Source organism: Nicotiana tabacum, chromosome 7, assembly GCF_000715075.1.
Source record: "Nicotiana tabacum cultivar K326 chromosome 7, ASM71507v2, whole genome shotgun sequence".
Lineage (NCBI taxonomy): Eukaryota > Viridiplantae > Streptophyta > Magnoliopsida > Solanales > Solanaceae > Nicotiana > Nicotiana tabacum.
In genome coordinates, this window is record NC_134086.1 from 82,132,930 (window position 1) to 82,138,721 (window position 5,792).

Consider the following 5,792-nt stretch of genomic DNA (forward strand, 5'->3'; position numbering starts at 1 on the left):
TGTTACTATATAAAAAATATACAAAATAGACTGTCACTATTAAAAAAATATACAAAAATAGTCTGTTATTATACAAAAAATATACAAAAATAGACTGTTATTATACAAAAATAGACATTCCGTATATGACCTGCATTACATATTTCATTCAATTGTTAGCTAATACTTATCAGATCCAGAAGTACATTTAAAAAGGCAAAAAAGGGTTGCTCTATCACGCCAGGTAGGGGTCGAACCTACGACCTTCAGCTTCGGAAACAAACGCTCTATCCACTGAGCTACAGGCGCTTGTGTTGTCATGCTTATTCCTTTCGGCTGCTATATGCAATACGTTTGGGCCGAAGGGCCATTTTTGTAAGGACAAAATATGGGCTATTAAAATTTTAAGGGCTATAGAGGGTAGTTTTCTCAATTATTTTCATCCCTTTGTACGCATGAATTCAACTTGGGCCTGCTGATCCCGTCTGGAGCTCAAGCCTATTTTCAGATCTGGGTCATCGCATTTCCTGTCAAGTCCATTGTTCGTGCACATTAAGTTGGGCCTGAACATTTAGCGGCCCAATTCAATGGGTCCAGTTTTCTTCCTCCTTTCCTTTAGATAATAAATTTTGCTACCTATATCCATGTTTATGTGTCTGATATCTAATATTTGTTTTGAATACTGTTGTTATGTATTGAGTGTCTTAGGAACCTAGGCAAACCAAAGTCTCATAGGTATAATTAAAATCTGGAAAGCTGTTCGTTCTAACCTTTAATATTTGATCGCTTATTTTACTAAAAAAGGATTTTGTCTACTGTAACGACTTGACCGCTCGTTTTGAAATGTAGGAAGGAAAATTCTCAATTCGGAAGCTTTAAGTTGAAAGAGTGGACCAAGGTTTGACTTTTAAATAAACGACCTCGTAGTCGGAATTTGAAGGTTCCAATAGGTTTGTATGATAATTTTGGACTTGGGTGTATGTCCGGGTAAGGTATCGGATGGTTCGGGAGCATTTCAATGCTTATTGTGGAAAGTTGGTATTTTGAAGGTTTTAGAATTTTCTAAGTTTGAGTTAATGTGGAATTTTGTGTTATTGATGTCTGTTTGGGATTCCCAACCTTGGAATAGGTTTGTGTTGTGATTTGTGACTTGTACGCAAAATTTGGCATCTTTCCGAAATGTTTAAGTGCGATTCGGACGCGTTCGGCGAAGGATGAAGGTGTAAAAGTTAAGTGATTTTAAGAAATTGAGTTTGATCTATAATTTTTAGTTTAAATATTGTAATTTGTGTTCCGAGCCTTTGGACAAGTTTACAAAGGATATATAAACTTGTTAGAGTGATTGGACAGGGTTCCTCGGACCTCGGCTGAGTTTTGAGGTGGGTTCAGAACACTTTTATGCCCTTTTGAATAGCGATCGCGGAGGTCTAGGCCGTGATCGCAAAGAGTAAAGTGCAGTTTTGGCCTTGTGAATCACGATCGCGTGAGGTACGGTCGTGATCGCGAAGAAGGAATTTCTACTGTGAGTGATATGATTTCGGGATCTTATATCTTGCAATCTATAAGAAATCTGGAGGTGATCCAAAAACGAAAGTTGTAGCCCTTTGAATCTAGTTTTCTGAAAAGTAAAATAAATCGACAGCCCATTAAAGTTGTCCATACTTTTCACTTAAACACTTCATCTTAACTCTGATTCATTTTAACATTTTGACCAGACTTTACTTATTCTTTAGACACACAAATTGATAGGCAACCAAACATAAAAAATGCGTGTAATTCACACGTCAAAGTGACTAATCAAATGGGAACACATGGATTTAACTTAAATAAATAAAAAAGAAACTTCTGAAAAAAGGAATTTTTTACAGGAATGCTCCTTTCTTCACGTCGCACCAGCCGACGTTGGCATTTCTGGCAAAGTACCACCGGCAAATTATACCCAGTTAACACAAGGAGGTTCACGAGCCCACATGGGAAACAACAACAAACAGCCGCACATTCTGTTGTCGTTCCACCGGCAACCTATGCGAACAATGCCCCTTCCGAACCCCACCTCATGATGACGAAGCTTGGCCCGATAAAAGTGGTTGACACTGCCGTTCCACCGAAAGTGATGGAAATGCACCAATAAAAGTGTTGGTGTTGAAATTGTGACTCAATCTGGAGATTCACCATTGAAAATGGGAAGGACTTGAAACTAGAAATCGAAATTTGAAACCCTCGATTTGTCGATGTTTTGGTTAAATGAATATTGGGGTTTGCTCTTAACATCAATATGGACTTACCTTTGCAGTTTGGTGTGTTTTGATCAATTAAGCTGGTTAATTGAAGCACCATTGTCACTTGTCAAAAGAGCTGGGTCAATTTAGATCTATATTGTTTTTTGAATATTTACAAAGTGAGTGTTGTTTTATTTTGATGCAGGATTGAATCTGGAACCCATTTCAGGTTGAATCGTTGATGTCACGATGCTCAATGACCTTGAAACGGGAAATGATATGGACAGTGCACCTTTTTTTTAATCTCCGCCTCTTTTTGAATTGTTGAGGAACATTTTTCCGGCAAAAGTTATTTATTTTCTGGCAAGAAGTATGAAGAATTTGTTTTTCAAATCATTTCACATGCATAAAAAATGTGAGAAACATTTACCATGCCATGTCAGCCTTTTGTGTCTAAATGACGCAGTAAAAGTCGGGATAAAGTGTTCAAATGGATCATACTTAAGATGAAGTGTTTAAGTGAAAAGTAGAGACAACTTTAAGGGGTTATCGATGTATTTTGCCTTTCTGAAAATCAAACCGTTTTTTTATTTGGAATTTTGTACGAAGAGTTATGGCTATTATATGGAAGGGTTTATGTGAGGAGAAAAATGCAATTCGTACACAACAATCACAAATTCTTTGTCGCAAGCACGATGAAGGAAACGATGCTGAAACCTTTGTTAACTGCGATCGCATAGCTAATGACTGCGATCGCGAAGAAGGAGGCCTGACATGCCTATTAAACATCTAATTTTGGGATTTTGAGCTCATTTCTTTACTTTTAAGTTCTTGGAGCACATGTTGAGGCAATTTAGGGTGATTTTTGAAGATCATTTTTACCATATGTCATAAGGTAAGTTATTCCTACTTTTTTCGAGTTAAATATATGGGTTATATATGGATTTTAACATGAAATTTGATAGAAATTGTGAAAGTTTTGGAAGAAAAGCTAGAAATGGAATTTATGAATTTTGACCACAAAATTGGACATGATTGAAAATAAATTAAATATTTGAGTTCGTGGTTCTATGGGTAATATTTATCTTTGAAATTTTTTGGAATCCGTGCATGTGGATACGAGGATTGACTTTGTTAACTTTTCGAGCGGAGTTGGGAATTATTATAAATTATTAGGTTATGACTATTGGAGTATATTTTGATTGGTTTGCATGTTGTTTGGCTATTTTTGGATCGATGGGCATCAGTGGGGTGTTAGAGAGGTGTTGGAGCCGGTTATCAGATTTCGGAGTGAGGTAAGTCTCATATCTAACTTTGTGAGGGGGAAATTACCCCATAGGTGATGTATTTAATATGTGATACTTGTTGTAGAAGCTACATGCGCATGAGGTGACGAGAGTCCGTACGTAGCTAAAATCATGCTTTGTCCGAATAGACTTAGGACTATATCATGCGATATTTGTATTACCTGAACTCAACTTATTAGTTTATTACCTAAACTTGTAAATGTAATTTGATTAGAGATCATGTTAGGTCGAATCTCGATACCTTGAGTTGCTTGAAAAGATATCCGACTACCGGTAACAGTTATGCTTACTTTATGTCCATGTTCTTGTATTGCAAATACGTGACTCGTAATTCGATAAGTTTCTCCTCTTCCTGTGGATCGGGCCTAATGCCTCAACATTATATTTGATATACATCTACTGTTCACGTCGGTCGACCCTTGGCAGTGTACACACAACTCTGGATCGGGCCGTACACCCTCGACATAACTCGTGCATAATACTGCTAGGAGTCCGAATATTCATGAGATTTCCCTTTTGATTGAGATCTGGTAGTTACATGTTATGCCTTTTTTTTTGAGATAACACTTGATATTCCTTACCCGTTTGATGTAGTCTTTGATTTCTCCTATTTGTTGAGATAGTACATGAAATTTGAGAAATTTGTGCTGTCATCAGGTTGGAGGATTATGTTAGTTACAATTATTACCCCATTATTATTGTTATGTTTTATATATGTTTATAATTTATAATATAAATTTATTGGAGCACCAGTAAGTGTTGATATCGACCCCTCGTCAATACTTCTTCGTGGTTAGGTTAAATACTTACTGGGTATGCATTGATTTACGTACTCATGCTACACTTCTGCACTTATTGTGCAGGTCTATTTTTGATGGTCGTTTGGGCATGTAGGCGCAGTTGCAGAGGGACTTTTTGGTAAGCTGTATTCCATATTACGATCTACAGTACACAGAGTCTCCATCATATTCATTTACTTTATCCTGTCTATATCATATTCCAGACAGAGGTTGTATTATTATTGTGTGATGACCTTCATTACTTGTTTTAAAATAAAATTCTGCATTTCGAGACCTTAAAAACCTCTTTTAGCATCACCTTGATTTACGTGCACAGTCCGGACGCATAACCAGAAGGCCTAAATGTGAAAATCTGTAAAAAATGATAAATTTTGACTATAAAATGAATTAATTTGACTTCGGTCAACGTTTTGGGCAAACGGACCCGGACCCATGATTTGACGGTCCCGGAGGGTCTGTAGGAAAATATTGGACTTGGGCATATGCCTGGAATCGAATTCCGAGGTCCCAAGCCCCATAAATGAATTTTTGAAAGAAATTGTTTTCTAAAAAATATAATTTTTTTTGAAAGTGAAATATTATGTGAAACCTGTGGTATCGGGCCCGTATTATGGTTCCAGAGCCCGGTACAAATTCAATATGATTTATATGTGTGGTCGGTAAAGTTTGGTAAGAAATGGAACACATTTGGCATGATTCGTAACTCAAATGCAAATTTGATGTTTGAAGAAGTTTTGAGAAATTTCATCGATCTTGAGGTTTAATTTGATGTTCATGATGTTATTTTGGTGATATGAGTATACGAATAAGTCCGTAAGATATTTTTGAGGTGTGTATATTTGGTTTGGAGCTCCGAGGACTTGAGTGAGTTTTGGATAGGCCACAGAGTGCATTTTGAACTTAGAAAAGTTGAATATTTCAGCTGTGCATAGCAGGCCTGCAGGCTTCGCATTTGCGAAGCCTGGCTCGCAAATGCGATATCGCAAATGTGAGTGGACGATCACAAATGCGAAGGAAGCCAGGCCAGCTCAATCTCGCAAATGCGAGATTTCTTTCGCAAATGCGAAAATCCCTGTCCCAGCCTTGAGTCGCAAATGCGATGAAGTTGTCGCAATTCCCAAGTCGCAAATGCGACCAGCTGTTTGCAAATGCAAAGATCCTATTTTCCTGAAGCGTTCGCAAATGCGAACCCTGTTTCGCTTTTCCCAGCTTAGCAGAGGTCGGGGTTCGCATTTCCCATCCCTGCGACCTGCAACTTTATACTTAGACGATTTTAAACCCATTTTTCACATCTTTTCAAAACACAAACTCCTTTGGGTGATTTTTCAAGAACAACTCTTCTTTCAAATCGATTGTAAGTTAATTTTAACTCATTTCCTTCAATCATTAACATCTTTTAACATGATTTCAACTTATAATCAATGATTTTCATGGGAAAAATTGGGTGTTTTGGGTAGAACCTAGGTTTTTCAAAAATTGGGTATTTG

At 37.2% G+C, this 5,792-nt stretch overlaps 1 non-coding gene across 1 annotated transcript; it reads right to left on the bottom strand.

Moving 5' to 3' along the window:
• Positions 1-215: 215 nt before the first annotated feature.
• TRNAR-CCG (transfer RNA arginine (anticodon CCG)) lies at positions 216-288 on the bottom strand. The gene has a single exon. It is a non-coding gene; the product is annotated as a tRNA-Arg (tRNA).
• Positions 289-5,792: the final 5,504 nt, after the last annotated feature.